Consider the following 23,048-nt stretch of genomic DNA (forward strand, 5'->3'; position numbering starts at 1 on the left):
TCTTCATTCTGAGTGTTATTTTTATTTTTTATTTTAGACATACTCTTGGTGTGATTAAACTAGAAAGGATTCTTTGACTTCTATCCATATCGTTTGTGCTAAGAAGTATTTTTATTTCCCTTCTACCACATAGGATGGAGTGACAGTATTTAGCAATTGTTACAATGGCATGGAGTTAGTCTTCAGGTGCCTTGAGTAATTAACACAGGCCTTTCCTTGAAAGGATTATACTTTCCAGTATTCTAAACTTTATGAATTAATATAGTAAAATAGAAATTTGTAGTGAGGAAGAGCAACTTCATCCTCCAGCCTTACTCCTGTTGCTGCCCCTTGTGTCTACTATTCTGGAATTTCTGTTGCCAGCAACCAAGGTATGCTTTTTTTTTTTTTTTTTTTTTTTTTTGCTATTAACATAAAAATCATTAGTGGCAGCTTGGAGGAAATTACATTGTAGGTATCTGTACATTTTGACTTTTTAAAAGAATGTTATGATTGAAATGTTTCCAAAAACAACATTGTGAATTCTAATAGAGATGTGATAGAGTATAAAAAAAATCAGAAAATATGTTTTAACTCAGGCTCTACCATAATAATCTTGGGCAAGTCTGTTCCTTTGAACTCATTTTCTCACTAGAGCAGTGATTCCCCACAGAAGTAAGAGCTCAACAGATCTTGAGGGGGACCTCTACACACTTCCTCAGGGAATGATACACCTCCAGAAGGGAAAGCTTGTCCTTCCCTCTGTCTTGCCTTGTGCTCTTTCTAAAAGCTCCTTGTAAGGAGACCTGGAATCAGCGATGGTATGGTGTTTGCACAAATAAGGTGGAGGCAGAAAAATGATAAAGAATAGTATATCGATATTTATCTGATTAGAAGCATTATATATACTTTTAAGTGTTTCAGCATATTGCCAGATGATATATTACAGAGTAACACCACTAGTCTTATTTTAACCTAGTGTTTACCATGTGGTAGCTTTGCAAGATTTCTGTCATTGCAAACCCTACTTTCTTCCCAGATTCCACAGCCATTCCTCCATCATACCCTCATCTCCACCTCAGTAAGGGGTTCATAGTGGCCTTATACATAAAGGTCACTTAGAACAGATATTAAAAAGGCACATTGTTGAGGTTTTACTCAGAATGTGATTCAATAATAAAAAAGGCAGGCAGTCACAGTGTATCAAGATGTAATTTATGATCATAACATAAAGGGGAGGGATAGAACTATATAGGAGTTTTGTAGACCATTGAAGCTAAATTCAAGCTAGTTAGAAATTTAAGATGACAATTGTAATGCCCAGGATAACTATGGGGATGTTGTAACACCACCACCACCACCACCACCACCACCACCATCATCAGGATAACACAATAATGACAATAACATGCCAGACACTGTGCTAGTTGTTTCACATATGTTATCTCAGTTCTTTCTGAAGAAATGAAGTTAGAATTCTTAGGTCAAATGTCAAGATTAATTCCTGCTATATCAAAGAATAAAATTAATAAAATACAAGTGAATAATTACACTGGAAATAACATCCATCAGCAGGGGAGTTGTTAAATAAATATGTCATCTATAATGAAGCATCAAGAAGTCATTACAAACTGAGGTAAATCTAAGTTTACTGACCTGGAAAAATGACTACTGAACCTATAAGCAATAAATATAAGATACCAAAAAACAAAGTTGCAATGAGAAGAAAATTTAAAGTAATCCAAGAATATATATTTATTATAAATCTGTACAATTTTTTTATGTCCTTTATAAAAAGAATCCTTTAACTATCACTTAGGGAAATTGGTAGTGAACATGGTTTTGATTGAAGTGGGGGCTATGACAGTGTTTCCACCTCAGTTTTAATACATAGCGTAGATCTTGGAATATATTTTCTGTTCTTTTGTTTTCTCAGGATGCTTCCTATAATGTGATTACATCTGGATTATTGAACAATCATAGTGTGTTTGTGAAAGAATTACAGCAAAATGGAGTTGATGTTGTCAAGAGAGCAATCTAAAGTGGAGTCAGGTGGCCTCTAGGAAGCCGAGCTAACTCACCCCAGTACATGCAAAACTGAACTTTTGAACTGAGCTAAACCAAACACTACATCTTGATACAGGTCCTGGAACTGGATTTGCAACATTGAACGCTCTTAAAATTTTTTTTTTCACCTAGCAATAAACATAAATTATTAATCATAAATAGCCTAGTGTAAGTCTGCTTGCCAGCACCAGTCACAGCTCTTTCAAAGGAACTGTGTAATCCTTTTGAAAGCTCCCCTTTTTCTGTCCTTATAAATCATGTCTCTTATTTTCCACCGTGGAACACAGTTGGGTTTCTATGCAAATCCGTGTCCAAATTACCATTTGTTAAGACCCCCAAATGAACCTTTCGTTTGACCGTTCTTGGTCAAAACCGATTGACACTTTCAGCATAGCTTTCTTACATTTTGTAATTGTAAATGTTTTCTCATATCTCTGTGTTTTTATCATATCTACACATGAAACTTTAAAGGACTACTTGAGGCCTTAATCTGCCCAATTCCTTTTTTAAATGAAGCATAAATTTTTAATATTTAAATGAGGTTTAAATTAATGTGTGGGCCTGGAGCTAGATTTGATGATTCCACTGAAACTAATTGTTCTTTTCCTGATCGGCTTGACTCACTATTAGTTTTTATTACTGTATAACAAATGGCTACAAACTTAGTTGCAGAAAATGACACATATTTATCATCCCATAATATTTGTGAGTCGGGTCAACACAGTATGGCGGTATCTATTCTCAGAGTCTTGGAAAGGTATAATCAATTTTCTAGCCAGGTGGTATTCTCATCTGGAGCTTTGACTGGGGAGGGTTCCACCTCCAAGCTCCCTCGAGTTGCTGGCAGAATTCACCTCCTCATGGTTATAGCACTGTTTTCTTGTTGTAAGAGCTGCTCTTCCTCTAGATGTGGCCTCCTGTTTCCAGATGTGGAAATGCAGCATTAAATCTGTTGCTTGTTAGATCTGTCACTTCTGTTTTTAAGGGTCCAGGATGTATCTGTGTGTATGGGCTGTTTCAGTGTGTATCATAAATGGACTGTGGTTGCTGCTTTTCTCAGCTGTTCTTCCTCCTAACCCCTAGAAACTGCCCTCCCACCGCCCTCCTCCCCAGGCCTCTCTTGCAGGAAACAGTGCCTCAGCTTCTCTGAACTATTATCAGTTGTTTGGAACTAAAGGAGACAGGAATTTAGGGAATGGAGGGAGAAAAGGGAGCCCCTACCCTGTGTATTATCACATATAAGGGTGTACCCATATCTAATGTTGAATATTTTTATTGTAAAATTTTTTCAATATATTATTCTTATTTTTGACTTTTGGCTATTATTTGATGACTCATTTGTGATTTTTTAAGCAATCATGTACATGAGAATTATTGAGAAATGGGAAAATCTAATGTATTATTTTCAAATGTAATGAAACGTACATATTTTAAATTTTAAAATTAATGAAGTTATATGTTAATTTAATTAAACATTTCTTAATTTTATAGTTTTATTTTTATTTAGAACCAATACTTGCCCTTTCCCTGTCCAGATCTCATTTTCCTGTGCGTTTTCTTTTCTGGAAAAGCACCCTGGGCACTCTGCCTGCCGTGCCAAACAGATAAATTGGTTTTTTCAAGTCTTCCTATGGATCCGTAAGGGCACCAAAGTTTGATAGCAATTTACCAACATCCCATACTTAGATAATTAAGCAATTTCAAGACTTCTTAATAGTATGACAGATTTTTCAATTTTAATAGATGTTGGTTTATGGAACTTAGGGAAGCACAGGAAAGTTTTCTTCAGACTAAAGGAACTCTAAAAAAAGGAATTTTCATCTATATTGGTGTATTAGTTTGCCAGGGCTGCCATAACAAAATACCACAGACAGTTGCTTAAACAACAGAATTTACTTTCGGACAGCTCTGGAGGCTAGGTGTTTGAGATGAAGGTGTCAGCAGGTTTGGTTTCTTTCGAGGCCTCTCTCCTTGGCTTATAGAAGACTGCCTTCTTGCTGTATCATCACGTGATCTTTATGTGCACAAATGTCTGTCCTAACCCTCTCTTAGTAAGAGTACCAGTCATAGTGGATTAGGGCCTATCTATGTGACCTCATTTTACCTTACTTCTTTAAAGACCCTATCTTCAAGAATAGTCACATTATGAGGCACCGGGGGTTAGGACTTCAATATGAAATTTGGGTGGATACAATTAAGTCTATAACTATTGTCATCCTTTATTTTGTGAAGTAAGCAAAATTGATGATAAAGTACATTTTGATTAAGGTGAATATTATTTCCCACTGTCTTCCACAGGAATATCTTATTTCCCCCCCCATTGATGGAGTATATCAATAGTGGGAGTAAAAGCTTAAGCTAGAGACAGGGAATACTTTTGAAGAATTTCTCAGTACCCTCAGATCCTCTCCCCAAATCTTTTCTTTATATTTTCTTTCTCCGCTCCTTCCTCAAACTATGAGCATACCTTCCATGTACATAGTTGCTACAGTCCATGTGGGTGGCTTCCATGACTTGGCTCCCTTTTCCCCTTTTGTCTGCGATCTCAGTGAACTCTCTCCTTCATCCACCTCACCCTTACCCCTCCCTCTTTTGATTTCTCTATCTCCTTCCCTTTGCTTTTCAGTGTTACTGTGCGCCAAGGCCTAGATTCAAAGTAAGAGGCACAATGTTCTTTTCATGGAGTTTACCATCTTGAAGGGAAGAAGACATAGCTGAAAACAAATGCTTTGATTTTAGATAGTAAGTGATAGTTGTGTCTTGATATGAAAGTAAGGGGGTAGTTGCTAGAAGAAAGTTACTGTGCGTGCATGTTTTAAATTTAACTAGAGCTTGGAGAAGGCCTAAGAAGTGACGTTGAGCTGAAATCTGCCCAACTAGGAGTTATTTTCCTGCTGATATAAATTTTGGCTGTTATTATTTGTTTACTTTGTTATCATAAACATTGATGCTATGAACATTCTTATATATGTTTTGATGTATATTTTCAGGAATTTCTTATGGTATAAATAAATCTAGGAGTGGTAATTGTAGGTTGTAGTGTACATGTTTAGTTTTCAAGATAGTATCAGATTGTTTTCCACAATAGGTATACCAGTTGACACACCCACAAGGAAACATAAAAAATTCCATTTAAGAATCTCCCAGTCTTCCCATAAAAATCTTCATTCTTGACAATATTTATCAGATTTAATTTTTACCAATCTAAAGAGTTTAAAACAATTTTTCATTGTGATCTTAATTTATATCTTCCTGATTATCAGTTTTCCATTTTACTTTTTTTATGAATTTAAAAATACATTCTGGTTAGCAATCTTTTGTTAACAATATGTATTGCAAATACCTTTTCTCATTTTGTGGCTCATTTCATTTTCCTCATGGAGTTCTTTCTTTGAAGGTAGTCAAATTTGTTATTTTATTTTCATGGTTAATAGTTTTTTATATCTGTTTAAGTACTTCCCTACCCTGGGGTTATAAAGATATTCTTCTATGTTTTCTTTGGAAAGTTGCCAAATTTTCTATTCATATTTAATTCTTTAATCCATAATTAATTAATCTTTTTCCATATGGGTACTTAGCACTCTTTATTGAAAAGTCCATCCTTGCCCCAATGTTCTTATCAAATTTCCAAATGTTTAGGAGTCTGCTTCTGGGCTCTCCATTCTGTTTTATTGGTTTATTTATTTGTTATTGTATCAATCTCATACCGTGTTAATTACTATAGTTTTAAGATAAATCATGCTATTGTATTTTAGAATCAACTCATTAAGTTCTATAAAACTATGCTGAGGTTTTAACTGGAATTTATTTAATCTTAAAGTCATTTTAAAACAGTGATGTCTTTATAATATTGAGTCTTCCTATCAATGAATATATCTCTCCACTTATTTTTCAATGAAGTTTTATAATTTTTTACATACCAGTCTTGCATGTCTTTTAAAAAAATTCCTAGGTAACTAATGATATTTATTACCTATTTAAATGTATCTTTAAAAGAATTACTTTCTAACTTTGTTGAAATGCAACTGCTCTTTTACGTCTGTCTTTTTTCTGTTAACTTTTTGTTTCAAAATGATTATAGATTCACAGGAAATTGCAAAAATAGTACAGAATCCCATGAACTACTCTTTACCCACTTTCCTAATGATTCCATCTTATATAACTGTAGTACAATATCAAAACCAGGAAATTGACATTGGTACAATGTATGTGTACAATTCTACTACATTTTATCAAATGTGTAGATTTATGTGACCAGCACTGCAATCAAGATACAGAACTATTCCATAACCACAAATATTTCAGCCCCCTTGATAGTTGTATCTACTCAGCATTCCACCATTATTTCTAAATGCTGGTTACTGATAATCTGTTCTCCTTATCTGTAACTTCATCATTTTGAGGATTTTATCTAAATGGCCTTGTACAATATGGAGGCTTTTGAGACTTGCTTTTTGCATTCAACATAATGCCCTTGACATCCATCTAAATTTTGCATGTATCATTTTTTTAAATTGCTGAGTAGTATTCCATTTTCTAGATGTATTACAGTTTGTTTAGCCTTTCAATTATTGAAGGTACAATTGCTTTTCAATAAAAAGGCAAATGTCCACTTTAACCATAATTCTGGATTACATATTTTTGTGTTAACATCTTTGTTTTTATAAAGCACAATAACTAAGCTAGGTATTATTAATTTTTAATGGTTAACAAGATTTAAATTATACATATGTACATATAGGATATATATAAATGATATATATGCAATAACTAGCAGCTGATTAATATTCACCCTTTATGAAAATATTTATAACTGCATTCATGATTTATTTAGATTAAATTTCCTTAAAAGTGATATTACCTGACATCATAATAAGGCTAAGTACTTGAGAAGCACTTTCTATATCACTGACTTACTATAAGGTGATCACTTAAACAGACACAGAGATGCACACACACACATTCACATAGCTTTCACCCACTAAAACAAAATTAAACAGAAAATGCTGATTTCTCAGTTTCACTGTATTTCTGTTTCAATAGATGCTGTGTTCTAAAGGAATATGCTTGAAATTATTGTGAAACACTGTATCAAGTTATCAAGACTTACCATAAATATCCACAAGCAGGCTACAGCTGTTGCTACTGGTAGAATCTATTTAGACCTCTTGCTTTTAGTGGCAGGGCTGAATATTTGTAACGGTTTTCTTATGGGCTCTGAGATGAGAGAAACCCTCTTTGGTGTGAGCTGATTAATTTATTGGTTGCTACAGCAGCCACATCTACTGGTGTCCTCAAAGAATTAAGTTTTAATTTAGGTGGTTCTTTTTTTACTAGGGCTTTTCTTTTACTTGAAAAACAACAATACTATTTTTACTTATAGTGAGTTCTTCATCACTTTTCTCACTCTCATTGAAGTCAGATCACTAATCCTGGATCTAAAACTTCCTCTGGAAAGAATGCTCCTCTCTTACTCAAGCATTAACCATCATGAAAATCATCTTCCTCAGTAATTTTACCCAAATTTAAATAATCACTAATTGTGCTACAATTAGAGAAATGAGAAGGCTCTTTCACTCTTTTTGTTTTAGTACTGCCATGATTTTTGATTCCTTTACTCTGATGTCCCTGCACACCAATGGAGACTGTTGATGGTTCACTGATCATGCTGATGGAACTTCTAAATCTTTCTGGTAGAGCTTGTCGTTTAAGGATGGAGTTTTCACTTGAAGGGAGCATCTTCCTCAGATTTGTCAATTTCGAGCTTAGTTTTTGTGTCTAACTCCAGATTATATTTGGATTTTTTAGGTACAGTTAAACAATATTGTTATCATGCTCCCCGTTGGGGTGTTCAAACTTTAGTAATTGTCTAGCCTCGGTTGATTTTATGCAACTCTTTGCCAGTGGCGTAAGATAAGAAAAAAAAAAAAGTGTAAGAATTGGAAAGGAAAAAAGAAAAAGAAATGTCAGTATTTGTAGATGCTAGGGTTATCTACCCCGAAGAGCTAAGATACATTATCAAGAATACGGGAGTTTATCACACACATGTGGAATCTGAAGAACAAGATGAAGAACAACAACAAAAGCGGAAATAAACTCATAGATACAGAGAATATTTTGAGGGCTACTAGGTGGGAGGAGGTGGGCGGATGGCAAAAAAAGGCAAAGGAATTAAGAAGAACAAATGGATAGTTGCAGAATAGATATGGAGATGTAGAGTGTAGCATGGGGAAGATGGTTAATAATGTAATAAATATGTAAGGGGGAAAAGGGGTACTAGATTTAGTGGGGTGATCACTTTGTGAGTTATGTGGGTCTCTGATCACTATGCTGTAAAACTGAAACTGGCATATTATTGTATGCTAACTATAATCGAAAAAAAGCCTCTGAATTATGCAATGTAAATATGAGCAACTAATTGTCTATTATATTTCAATAAAGCCAGAACAACAACAACAAAAAGAATATGGGACTTTAGCAAGATGACTGAACTTGAGACTGATACATGGGTGAGTTGTATGTAAATTATATCTCAATACAGCTGCCATATTTTTAAAAATCTGGTATTTGCTTTTAGATGGGAAATGAAGCTATCCCTGCTGTTGGCACAAGCTTGAGAGCTACAAATGCTCAATTACATAGTCCCCAGTCACCCAAGCTCTATATACCAGCCATATTGAAAAAATTCATATTGTATATAATTTGAATTATATACAAAATTATTTTTATATGATTTTAATATGTGGATATTGTATTCAGTCATCTTGCTAAAGTCCCATATTCCTGAAAATTTGTCTTGGCTATTTTTGGGGAAAGGAAACTATCATTTATGAATTACGACATTTCTCTTTTCCTTTCCAATTCTTATACCTTTTCTTTCTCTTATCTTACTGGATTGGCTAAGGTCTCTGGTAAAATGTTGAATAGAAGCATTGATTGTAGGTATTATTGTCTCTTTCTGACTTAAAGAGTATACTTCTAATGTATTAAGAAATAATGTTTGCTATAGATATTTGGTCAATACATTTTATAAAGTTAATTTATACTTTACTAAAAGGTTTTATAATGAATGCATATTGAATTTTATCAAATACTTTCTGTTTATTGAAATGTTTAGTTTTCTTTTAATGTAGAGAATACTATTTATAGATTTTACAAATTTTATCTCTCTTTTCATTCCCTGGATAAATTCAACTAGTTTATATTATTGTGTGAAAAAGATTTAATATAGCAGGTCTGACTGCCATCCTTTGAAAGGCCTGCTTACAAGGTTGGTCCTTGGCTGGCATCTGGAAACTAGGAATTTTGGGAGGCTTCTAACTACCCTAACTGATAAGAGTGGCTCACTGTGCCTAAACTTTGTGCAGATAGTTTCCTTTTGAGAGTCTGGAATTTTTTTGTGCTGCTAGACTGAGAGGGAGCCTATGTGACCAGCCCCAAATATAAACCTTAGGAATTAAGTCTCTAATGAGCTTTCCTGGTAGAGAACTGTTTTCAAAAGTGATTGCAACACTTTGCATTCCTACCAGCAGTGTATTAGAGTTCTAGTTGCTGCACATCTTCAACGACGGTTGGTATAGTTGGTCTTTTTACTTACAGCCATTCTATTGGGTGTGTAGAGATTTCTCATGTTGGTTTCAATTTGCATTTCCTAACAACTAATTGACGTTGCTCATCTTTTCTTATGCTTACTTGCCATCTTTGGTGAACTGTCTATTCATTTAAAAATTGGGTTGTTTGTCTGCTTTGTTGGATATGTCTTTTGCAAATATTTTCTCTCATTCTGTGGCTTGCCTTTTTGTTTTAGTAACAAAGCAAAAGTTTTTCATTTTGATGAGGTCCAAATTATCAATTTTTTTCTTTTTTTCCTTTTGTGTCATATTTAAGATATCTTTGCAAAACCTAAGGTCACTAAGATTTTCTCCTGTTTTCCTCTACAAATTTTTAAATTTAAGCTCCTACACTTAGGTCTATGATCTATCTTAAATCAATTTTTGTTAAAGCCATAAATTATTATTATTATTTTGGTATATAGCTATCCAATGGTGTTCCTGTACCATTTATTGAAAAGATTATCCTTTCCCATTGAATTGCCTTGGCACCTTGGTTGAAAATAAAATGATCACATATGTGTGGGTCTGTTTCTTAACTCTGTTCTGTTTCATTGATCTATAACTCTGTGTTTAAGCCAATACCATGTTGTCTTGCTTACTGTAGCTTTATAAAAAGCTTTGAAATCAGGTAGCGTAATCCCTCCAGTTTTGTTCTTTTTGAAGTTGTTTTGGTTATTCCAAGCCCTTTGCATGTCTATATAAATTTTAGAATTAGATTGTCAATTTGTATCTATTTTTCTACCATTTCTCAAGTAGTATTATCCTGTACTTTTCCTTTCTTAGCTATTCTTATCTGTTTTTAGGATCAAGATTATTTCCTCTCATAGAATGAGATGGGGAGAACTCTATTTTTTTCTGTGCTCTGAAAGAGTTTGTATAATATTGTGCTAATTTTTTCTTTCAAGTTTGGTTAAACTCACCTGTATCACTGTCTGAACCTGATGTTTTCTTTGTGGGAAGATTTAAAACCTCTAATCCAACTCGTCTAATGGTTATAGGATGATTTAGGATTTCTATTTCTTCTTAAGTTCATTTTGATAAATTATCATTTTTCTAGGGGTTTGTCCATTTTTTCCCAAGTTTTCAAATTTATTGCATAAATTGTTAATAGCTTTTTCTTATTATGTTTTAATCTCTGCTGGACACGTAGTTATGCCTTTCTTTTTCATTCCTAATGTTTGTCTTCCCTTTCTTGATCAAAGTTTGGTCTTGTTACATTTCATTAATTTTTAATCTCATTAAATTTCATTTTTTTTAAATCGTTCTACTTATCTTGGATTTATTCTGTTTTTTTTTCTTCCTATTTCTTAAGTTAAGTGCTTATCTCATTTTCAGCCTTTCTCCTTTTCTAATATAAGCACTTAAGGCTATAAATGTCTTCTTTTACTGCATTGCACAAGTTAGATATGTAGTAAAAAAGACTATATGTAAAACTAAAAGAATATAGTTTTAACTACTAATATTCAATTATAATTTTTAAAATTTGTTATTTAGAAGTATTCCTTTAAGTTTCTAAACATATGGAGTTTTTTAAATATATATGTCTGTTGTTGACCTTTAATTGCTTTGAACAGAGAGTTTGGTAAGTATATTAATTCTCTGAAATTTGCTGAACTAGTTCTCAATGCTTATGACCTCAGTACCACTTAACACTCTTAATGCTTTTTTGAGGACTCCCAGAAACTTGTGTCTTTGTGGGTTATATCCATCTATACTGAAAAGACAGAAATTAAAACAATTTAAAAAATATTAATTCACTTAAAATAATAAATTTGTCACGTTATATATTTTATATAAAAAACATTTTCCAAAACAGAAAGTTAGTGACATGCTTTACCATTTTCGAAATTCTTATAACTGTCTGGCTTAATAGAAACTAGCTGGATTCTCATATCTGTTTCTGCAACCAATCTATTCTTTTGGTTGAACTATATGAAGAAAATTTTACCTCACATAGCTATCTAGTTGTGAAAAAGTGTATTAATAGCTTTACAGATAATCACTGATATTTTTCTTTGGTACCACATTAAAACTTGGCAAGTATTAGTTTCTCTAAGGTTAGATGCAATGTGAAATCTAAAACAATACAAATAAATGTTTGTTATTCTTATCTTGCCCTTGAATCGATATTTTCCCTTTGCATATTTTGCTGCATAAGAAATTACCCCCAAACCCAGGAGACTAAATGTTTTATCTTGTGGTTTCTATGGGTCAGGAATTTAGGGATAGAACTTAGCTGGGCTAAGTCCTGCTGTGAGGTCTCTCAAGAGGTTGTAGTTAAGATGTTGGCAGAGGCCACAGTCATTTGAAGGGCTGGAGTACCTGCTTCTAAGGTGGCTTACTCATATGGCAGGCAAGTTGGTGTTAGCTGTTGGCAGGAGGCTTTAGTTCCTTGCTGCATGGATCACCGAAAGGATTGCTTGAGTATCCTCACTACTGACTTCCCCTAGAATGAGTGATCCAAGACTAAGACCAAAGTGTACACTGCAATATCTTTTATGACAGCCTTGGCAGTGATACACTGTTACGTCTGCCTTATTCTGTTGGACATATAGCACAGCCATGATTTAGAGTGGGAAGGTACTACACAAATATGTGAATATCAAGAAGCGAGGATCACTGGGGCCATTTTGGAGACTTGGCTATTGGAAAAACTTTACAGTTTAGCTAAATGGAAAACTGTAATGACTCTTGTAAACCTTATCTGAAGGAGTAAATTATCCCCTACTTTGGAAATGTGATATGCTAATGCTCATTCATTGTAAGAGGAGTCTTCCACTTGTGCTAGCTTGAAAGTTCATCTGAAACCCATGAAATTAGAAGGACCATTTCAAAATGGATTGAAATTTAATGAAGCCATTCTTTGGTTCTATGGTACAGAAATAGTCCTTGACATTCTGTCTAACAAGTAGTGGGTCAAGAAATAGACGTAATAGCTCCACATCTTTAAAGAGGACACAGTTTATAATTATGGAGGGATTGCAGAGTTGTACGCTGCCTTATAAAACTCTCTACAGAAAATCTAACATACAAGCTAGGAATCGTGTTTAAAATACAGGAGAGTTTTAATTCTTTTAAATTTGAAGCAAACTTTGCACTTAAATTTCTGTACAGATTAAGAGTTCTTAATTATCATGTTTAGAATCAGAACAAATTCAGAGTTAATGTTGGAAGTAAAAAGGTTGTGCGCCAATGCCCAGAGAAGATAGATCCAAATTAAGGTAAAGCATCAGGAAATTGGAACATCCACTTGGAACATCCCTGACCTTGCAGAGTCTAGTAAATTTATCCTAGATCCTGCTTTGGGCAGTTGAAAGTCTTTCTTTCCCATGCTTAGTAAATTCCTGGCATTACTGTCCCTGTTTTTGTTTCTGCTTCTTGATTTGTCTTGCTGGTTTGACTCTATGCTGTTTCTCACACACACACACACACACACACACACACACACACACACACACCCTTGACTCAAAGTAAACATTTTATAAATTTAGTAACTTTCCTAAGGTTTAAGATGGGGTATTTACAAAAAAAGGCATTCTGTTGAACGGCCAATGCCAAACGAGGGCTCCAGCTGCTTCTCTCCAAGGAATTCTAAAAAGAAACAGTCAAGCGTGTTCTTTTTGCCATCTCTCAGGTCCACACCTATGTCACAGTATTGCACAGCAGTAGTCCCCATGCCAACAGAATCAGTACCCCGCCCCCCCCCCCCCCGAAACTTGTTAGAAATGCAAACCTTCAGGTCACACTCTAGGTCAACTAAATCAGAAACTTGGGGGTGGGGGTGGTGGTGGGACTCAGCGATCTTTTTTTAAAATTAAATTTATTAAGGTGAGATGATTCCTGGTAAAGGAGAAGGCTATTGAGTAGAACCTAAATCACCTTCGTGGTAAATGCAACAACTTGTTTCTCAGGAATATTTCCAAAGTTCCTATTACAAAGAACATAGCAAAAACAGTCTTTCTCTTCCAAAGCAACCCAGTAGTCAATGCAGTCTTCACAGAAAACTGCTGTCGTATTACTAACAAAGCAGGACAAAAAATTGGGTCAGATTAAACCACCTGGACCTACTTTATTACCCAAAAAAGAAAGTTCTGTTAAAAATCCCGCACCAAGGAAAAAAGGCCCAGCTGCAGGAAGAAAGGAAAAACGATTTCCTGTTATGTGTTCCACTTCTTCGGCTTCTATAATGACGCTAATCAGAGACTGTGGAGTTGCACTTCTCAAATGGTGATGTCTACAGTCTGTGTTTATGTCAACAAACATGGAAACCTTGGCTCTTACCTGGATTGGAAGAAAATCCAGCAGCTGCCTGATCACCTTGGCCCGGGCTGCAGTGGACCATGCTGGCCTGTGTGGATTTGCCATTGAAAGTAAGACTGTTTTTGGATTTCTTAAGCCACATGATCATAGAAGAGAAGTGATAACTGCCTCCTTTGATGGAGAATCTCTTTCCATCATCTTCCTTCAGTGACTGTGCATCATTTGCTCTTCCTTTCTTGAGATCTTATGCCACAGCCTGCAGCGTGATAACATTTGAGTAGCCAGCCTTTTGGGGCTCGCAGAGCTGATACTCATAGGAATGCAGAGCATGATCAAAATGAGTCAGTAAAAGAGGACATCACAGAAAAACAAAGCACCAAGTTACCTTCTCAGCAACCTCTACCTCATGTTGCTGTTCTCTCTCCTGAGCTCCTCAAAACAAAGGTGCATGCCTTGACAGAAGAATTATTGTCTTTTGAGGGAGATGGCATGCCCGAAGAGGAGAAGCTTCCTGAAGATTCCAAGAATGCACCACTAAATCTAGCAAATTCTTTGAATTCTGATAGTAAAAATCCTATAAGTGTGCCAGGTACCTCAAGTTCAGCACTAGTGGGGACCACATCAGCTACCTAGAGCAGACATCATGAAGTTAAAATCAAAATGCCAAATTATATAGCTGTACCTGACCCCCATGTTCTAAAACGAGGCTTCTCTAAGGACCCTTCAATTTGGTCTGAGGATCAAGTGATACAGTTTATGAAACATAAAGATCTTTAGAGATCAGGTCCCCTCACCCGCCTCTTGAGGCAACATGAAAATGATGGGAAGAGTCTGCTGCTACTCAAAAGTGATGTTACAATGAAGTACATGGGACTAAAGCTGGGCCAGCTTTAAAGTTACCTTACTACTTTGAAAAGCTTAAAGAAGGAAAATGCAAATTAAAAAATGTGTAAGTTTAGCGTAGATGTAATTCTCATTTGTCCTGATAACTTATTAAAAGTATTTTTATTCTCTTAGCAGTTTTAGTTTTCTAGACGGTTCCTAAAATGTCTGTTATATCCAGAATAGCAGAACTATAGTACAGTCTGGTCTACTTCTTTAAATACTATTTGATGTATATTAGCATATTCAAATTGGCAGTTCTTTATGTCTTTTTATTATTTTGTCTGTTACTGCAATCTTCTGTTTGTGTTCTACCAGTTTCCAGAAAAGGAATAGCTGTATAAATTATTTTCATATTGTTAATTCTCTGTATGCTGTATTTGTTCCTATTTAAAGAAAAAAAAAAGCAAGCTTATAAACTTTCATAGTGTTATTATCAGTTTTTGATAAATATCAAACAGTTATAGAATAGTTGTTTTATGCAGGAGATATTCTACAAGTGTGTCTTGGATAAAGTCTGATTTTTTTTTCAATAAAATACCTATTATTTTAAAACTACATATTTTTGCTAAGTTTAGACATTTTAACTAGGCATTCGTTTCTCACATCTCTATATATGAGGATACTTGTGCCAAAATTTTTCAAATCTGTATATTTTGTTAGCTGCATTTTTTCCTCATATGGATACTATACCATATTATATATTATTCTATACCTGTACATATACGAGAAAGTAAATGTTTCTTTTGAATTTAATATGGTATTTCACACTCTCACAGAAATAATGATAAACTATTTATAGATATTTTTATTTTCTAAAAAATATGTGCATTGTTTGTTATTACTTGTACCTCTCAGCTTAGTCTTCAGGAGCTAAGAAACAATCAATAGACCAGTTTTTATATAGGGACATTCTCTGTCCTATGCAATGTTTCCAGTTAATTTGCTTAGTTCTGAGCCATTCTGCTAAATTTTGGAGGATGCTTTAATTCTGATTTACCATTTTGGGCTTTATGTTTAAAGTTAGAAATTTTAAGAGGAAATGGTAGTATATGTTTATTGTTATTGCTTTGTATAACTTTGGAGTGATGTTTATAAGCTATGAGAATACATGCTAAAACTATTAGCCATTTGTTGTAAATGCCAATAAAATACATGCCAAAGGCAAGAATGTACATTTTCTTTTTCAAAAAAATCAAATGTTACTTCATACAAGGATACGACTATTTAAAGTGTGATTTCATCTATGTTATTACTGTTGTGTGATAAGATAAAATTCTAATTTAAACTTAATCTGCTTTCAAATTGTTTATGTGACAATGCTGTGCCCTGTTGAACAGTCCTCAGGTGTTTGTAATAATACTGTTTTACAGTTCTCAGATTTTAAAATGTAATAAAGTTAAATAACTACAAAAGTAAAATTTATTGGGGTGACTCATTAATAATCTTATTATATAAAGTGTATAGTTCTGTAATACATTGTATATTTCAGCAATTGAACAAGCTCTCCAGGTGATGCTAATGCATGCTAACATTTGAGAACCAATAGAAGACTGTTGTTTTTTTTTTTTTTTTTTTTTTTAAAAAAACATGTTAAGGAAAAAGCAAGCCAGAGGACATTTGAACATTCATCCTAATACAGACAACTGCTTCTGTCTTCCCTCTGCTTTTAGTTGAGTGGGATGTGTTACTCCTACTTCTAGGGCCAGAACAACCCCAGCCCCAAACACGCTTGTGGTGTGGAATTTTGGCTTTTGGCTGACCTGTGCCAGCCATGGCCTGGTTGTTCTTGTCTCTTGATCCCATTTCTCAGCCAGGGCTGAGGACTACTGCATTATAAGGCTTTGAGAGAGCTTGTGAGAAACTGCAGTGTGAATTCACCCACAATGGCCTTATCACAGACCCATGGACTAAGGAGGACATTTTAAAGGCCTGAGCTGTGCTGTAGAAATCAGGTTTGTGCAGAGTCATATCTATCAATCATTTTCTTGTGCTGCTTTTGAGATCATGTCTAGAACAACTTTCTCCTTTTTTTCTTTTCTGTATTTCTTTTACCATTTTTTTTCAATAAATCTTGTCTATTTGGAATTTATTTTGGCTTGAAATTGCATTAAATGTATAAATTTGAGGACACTGACATCTTTATGTCATGTTTCCTCATTATTAAATCTGTCTTTCGATTTTTGTGAATTTATGAAAGTACCACACATTTTCAAAAGTTTAGCCCTAGGTTTCTTTTTGCCATTGCAAACGGCATCTTTTGTCCATTATATTTTCTAACAGGTTGGAGTTGGAGGAAAGCCATTGATTGTTGGAAGTCTTTGCAGTATTTCGTAACTGACCACCTTACTGAACTTTGATTTCCAATAGCTTTCAGGTGGTTGGTTCTCTTGGGTTTTTCTTCTCTTATCTGCAGGCCATGCTCTTCCATTCATGTCCAGGATATTGCATTGACTTTTTCCTCCATGAACTCACTCTTTGTTTCCCGTTTTCTTTTCCTCTAGACCTTTGCTTTTGCCAAGTTTCAGTCCTTCAACCACTTAATGCATAGTCTCTTCCTCAGAGAGCCCATCCCCTTTTAAAAAAGTTTCTGCCTCAGTGCCAGTGGCTTTCAAGTCTAATTAGAGTGTATTTTGACTCTAATTCTGAATGTCCAAAAGCATATTGGATTTTCCGAGGACCTTGAAATATCTGCTTACTTAAAACTGAACAAATTGGCTACTCAGGAATTCCTTTATGCCAGTTATGGTATCTACTTCATAGCTGTGTAGGCTTAAAATTTAAAATTTTTCTTCGATTGATTACTTCTTGTTTCCCATTTCCACTTAATTGTCACGTCTTCTTCCTTTTAAATGTCTAACACTCATCTATCTTTTCCTTCTAGTCACACTGAGACCAGGCCATTTTCATCTCTCGTGGACAATTACAAACACCTGCCGACCAGTTTGCTTGCTCCCAGTCTCCCCTTTAATGATTGGTTCATCAATTCAGCATTAATCAAGCTCCTCCTGTGTGCCAGAGATTGGGTCAGGTGCTAGGAATTTACAGATCAATGAAGGGGCTCTGCTCTCAAAGAGTTGAGATGTGTGAGGGGCTGGGGGAAATGAGTACTCCAACAACCACAATATTGTGTGGTGTGTGCCATGGCACCAACCGAACACCAGGTGCCACCAGAGTATAGAAGAGGAAGGACTAGGGACAGCCCTGGAGAGTAGGTAGTGTTTGAGCTGAGTCTTATAGGATTAGCATGAATTAATTGGCCAGGAATTCAGCTCTCTGAGGGTAACTTTTTTTTTTTTTTTTTTAACTAAACTCTTCTTTGGGAAATTTCTTCCTCTGAGTGCAAGTTTTTTTCATATCTTAATTTTTTATTGTCTTTAAGGCTATTCGCACATTTCAATCATTGTAATTGAAGCATAGAATCAAATTTTAAGCTGCCAAATTACTATATTTACTAAGAAACCGAACCTCAGGTATAAATTTGTTAATCGTTTCTTTGCCACAGCTTTCTAGTCATAGCTCAAATAATATACTATTTAGATCGTTATGATAGCATTTTTTGAGATTAATAAGGTTTTCATAGATTTGATGCTGTCCTAGCCCATCTACAGACTATAATTTGACAGACAGGTCTATTTTATGTATTAATTATTAATTAATGAACTAATTAATTAATTAAAATGCCTACAGCACCTGGTATTCCTAGGTGGTCTCCCATTCAAGTACTAGCCACACCCAACCCTGCTTAGCTTCCAAGATCAGCTGAGATTGGGCACATTGAATAGTCAGGTTTATTAACCCATGCAGTGAGGAAGGCTACACACCGGAGAACCAAAGGATAGAGTTAATATAGGATTTGGGGAAAGGGGGAGATAAAATTTTAATGAAGCAGTATTTTAATAGACTAAAAGCCAAACAGGGCTCAAATAAAGGGGTCAATGTCAGATCTGAACTGTGAAGTGTCTCCAGAGTGGTTTCCTTAGAAATTATAAAGTTTAGATGTGAAAAGCTGTTTTTCTGAAGCTTAGCACCTGAGTTGTAAATCAAGACTGCTTCTCTGTGTCAAAGCGACTTGGAGTCTCCAGAAAGGAATGGAATGTTTCATTTTTCTGATATAATTTTAAATAGCAAAATTTCTGATGATCTATGATTTTAGAGAACAAAAGCTTTCGGTGAGTTAGAAAGCAGTGGTCATGTAGAAAGGGGGCTCTTGATATTTTACTACTGTAATGTATCATTGAGAGAGACACTTTTTTTGTTATTTTGTACCTGTCTTTATCTGTGCCTGCCATCCTAGCCTGGGCAATGGCAAGGCAGATTTTAAATTTTTTTAGTTCTACCAAATTTTGACTTTTCCAATGCTTACATTATAATAAAGCAGGATCTGCAGACAAAAGGCAGAGGGTTCTGACAAAGGCGAGTGCTGCCCAGTGAAGCCCGTGCTTGGCGAGCCTCTGTGCTCCCAGCATCAGCTGCTTAGCTCTGCAGTGATAATGGAATTGTACGTGCTCATCTGTTATGTATCTGGGCTGTGAGTGTCTTGAGAGCTTCTGGGCCTTTCAAAGATTCCCTTTGTACTGCCAGTTCCTGGCACACAATGTTGAGTGAACTTACAGATGAGTCATCAGGGTTACTCATCCCCAAGTTTTTATAATCTGCCACTCTTCCAGAATATCTGAGGTAGAGGTAGCAAGTGCTGCCTGTCCCCAGAATCCCAAGGGCTATATAAAAGTGCCTTGGACTCCTGGTGCTCCTTGATTAATGAAGAATGTTGGAGGGTGGTGTGGAGATGAGGGGGATTTGCATTTGTATTAAAGTCAGGTAACTTGAATCTTTACACGGAGCCTACGGAGCCTACGTCATGTTCTGAGCTTCTTGCAGAATCTCTGGCCCAGCATTTAAAAGCAAGGCCTCTCCTTCAGCTGTAGAGGCGGGGCCTGGTTCTCCTGGTACACAGCCACCATGGGAAAGTGTGACGACGCTCTTCCTGAGCATCCTTAAGTAAAAGGCAAACAGCCAAGTGACAGTCATGGATTCTTCAACTCACAGAGTTCAAAAGAAGCAGTGTCGTATCTAACTGAACTCTAAGACTCTTAAACTACCTTCATTGGTGTGTGATCCATTTCCATTGTTGTTGGAGTAGCCAACATGAGTCACTTTAAAGGCCCTCAGGTTGAGTCCCTTTTTCTTGAATATTTAACTTGCCAGATGGGGTGTACCTAACTTAGGTTTCTTACGCGCATGCAGAAATGCCAGCTTTTGCAGGGCTGTAGGTACCATGACTAGAGTGATTTCCTTCTTCTTTTATTGTAGTGAACTGCTTTATAAGGTGACTTCAGCTTTTAAGTGTTCAGAATTATTTTACTGAATCAAATACAGTGGTCTTTGCTCATTAACCATCGGCATCCACAACGTGACCATAGTACACCAGTTGCCAAGGCAGTTTTTCTGCTGTATGGTGACATGATTAATAATTCACACGGAGGATCATACTCTCAGAATATACCTTGTGCCTTCAGTAGCTTTCACCTGAAAGATCTCAAGAGAGCTCCACACAGATGATCCAGACTGGCCTGGAAAGTCCCTTTGCCAATGCCTCTTGAATAAAAGAATGATTTCCATCTTTAGGTAATGCATAAAACTTTGTCCTTTATCACTGCAAATATCTGAGAATTTTTTAATTTTAATTTTTGCCAAATTAATATATAAACTCTTTTAAGAGTAAAATAAGTACTTAAGTGCAAGAAAACAGTGTCACCTCCCCCAACCATGACAGTGCTATGCAGGGGCATCCCCGTCCAATTCAGCGTTTTTTTTTTTTTTTTTTTCTGGTATTCACTTGTTCTGTGTAAATAATATGCTTATACTATGGATTCTTGATTTGTCAGCTTTAGATAATAGTGTTTACTTTCTATATGGTCAGCAAAGAGCTAGAGCTCTTATACCCTGCCTCTTCTCCATATGAATACAGGCTTTCTTTTTTAAATCTGTATGAAGTGATTACATTATTATGGCTGCACTAAGCGATTATTAAGATGGTTACAATTCTTTTCTTCTACATTTTGTTTTTCCTGGAGTTAAAAATTGCTTTACTTTATTCATATGCTTAATTTTCTTGAACATCTAAGCAAGTCTTCCCACGTCTTCTAACTGCTTCTTCATGAACATTCCCTGTGTGTGGTCAAATCTATCAGATAATCCATCCCTTTCTCTGTGCTTCCACCGTTTTTTTTTTTTTTTCTTTCAACTTATTGCATTCAGCCTTTCAGCTTGTCATCTCACTGGTGGAGGCTAAGACCCCTCAGGGCCAGACAATGTCTTTTTCATCTCATGATTTTAGCATGAGTTTTGTGTTGAAATGTGATGAAAGCTCATTCTAAAAGAATTAGACATTCAAGCATTATTTGGGGAATCTAATGTGAAACAACAAGAGACAGCTATAGTTATCTTTATTGAGAAGTCGATTTCTCAATTTCTAGTTTATCTGGGCACCTTATTAATTTCCCCCATCTAGATGGCTTTTCAGCAGCTTCATACCTTCTAAATCAGAACGAAACAGAACTGAGAGTAAGATTAGTATAAGATTTGCTGCTGTTTAGTAATTCTTTTTTTAAAAAATCAAATATTTAATTAAGAGGTTGAACTTGAGGTTTTCGATTCTATTAATTTTATTCACGTATTTCTACCCCTCATAGGCACAGATAATCAAGATCTAATTGCATGTTGCCAGATGCATCTTTTATTTATTAAGCCACTGAGACATTAGCTCTAAACTCTCTCATTGACACCCTAAACTGGTAGAGCATTGTGACAGTGAGGATTAAAAGGAATCTAAAATTTGTGAGTTTATCTTTTAAAATGAACATGATAAATTTGAGTGTCATAAATGCAAACACCCACAAAATCTGGGATTGATGCTTAGATCAATGTGGTTAACTTTCAACAGAAAGAAAGATTTTGTGCTAATTCAAAATACAAAGACAGTAGTTTCTTCATCCTATAGGATGTCTGTACGGTCAGTCCAGGCTGCTCACTTCCCCACTTCCCAGTGGGCTGCAAGCTGGCTGGATGCTTCTTGAAAAGCTTTCTTCTATGACACACCCTTTCCTGGTTTTCTGCCTCCTATGCTCCGGCATTTCCTCATCAGTCTCTTTCCATTTCCTCCTCTTTCAGACTTATACTTTGGAACTGAAGTTCCATGGGTGTGGTCCCAACTTCCCTCTCTGGGCTCCAGACACACACATCCAATGGCCCACATGGTTTCTCTCCCTTGCTGTTTCATAGGTACCTCGAACCCATGGGCCCCTGCTGTCCCCCTCCCACCTCTGAATGCTTTACCTAGATAACTTCCATTTATCCTTTAGGCTTTTTTTTTTTATTATTCAGCAAATACTGACTGAATGCCTGATACACGCTTAAATGTCACATTCTCAAGGAAGCTTTGGCTGATGTCCCAGATCGAGTTTAGTCATCCCCGCTACCAGGTAAACCATGTTCTTCCCCTTACCACAATTGAATATACATATATATTCCACTAAACTTAAGATCTATAAGGGCAGAGTTAATGTCTATTACTGTATTCCTAGTGCCTAAGAAAGTGGTACATAGCAGGTGCTAAATAAGTACGGAATGCACGAACATAAAAGGATTTAATGGAGTTGCTTATTATCTAGTTGAGCAAAGATAACTTTTAACATGCAACAGGTGTTTATAAAGCAATGTTGACAAGAAAGTGTTTAGACTACGTGACTTTTCAAGTCCTATCCTCTTTTGAGACTCTGATTTTTAACCTTACATCCAAGTTGATATAGAGCACTCTACATTCTGAGGTAATGCAAAGCAAAGGCATGATCAGAGTTGGGTGTGGTTTATTCAGGAGTATTTTTTAATCTAAGTAGATGAACTTAAAGCTCAACTTAAAGCAGGGTTTCTCAGTCTGGATACTATTGACATTTTGGAGCCAGATAATTCTTCTTTGTGGGGGGCTGTCCTGTGCATTGTAGGATATTTAACAGCATCCCTTGCCTCTACCCTCTAGATGCCAGTAGTAACCCCCAGTTCTGATAACCAAAATGTCTCCAGATATTGTCAAATATTCCCTGGGGGACAAAATCACCCCTCGATGAGAACCACTGATTTAGAGGAGAATAAATTTCATTGCTTGATGGAGAAGCTTTCTAGAGAATGGCATTTATAGATACACTAAACTGGGAATGAGCAAATTGTGCATAGTAAATGGCAGAATTC

At 35.6% G+C, this 23,048-nt stretch overlaps 1 pseudogene; it reads left to right on the plus strand.

The window, feature by feature from the left end:
* Positions 1 to 12,851: 12,851 nt before the first annotated feature.
* On the plus strand, positions 12,852 to 15,572 carry LOC107512792 (annotated as a pseudogene).
* The last annotated feature ends 7,476 nt before the right edge of the window (positions 15,573 to 23,048 follow it).

This window comes from Rousettus aegyptiacus, unplaced genomic scaffold, assembly GCF_014176215.1.
Source record: "Rousettus aegyptiacus isolate mRouAeg1 unplaced genomic scaffold, mRouAeg1.p scaffold_m13_p_3, whole genome shotgun sequence".
NCBI classification, from domain to species: Eukaryota; Metazoa; Chordata; class Mammalia; order Chiroptera; family Pteropodidae; genus Rousettus; species Rousettus aegyptiacus.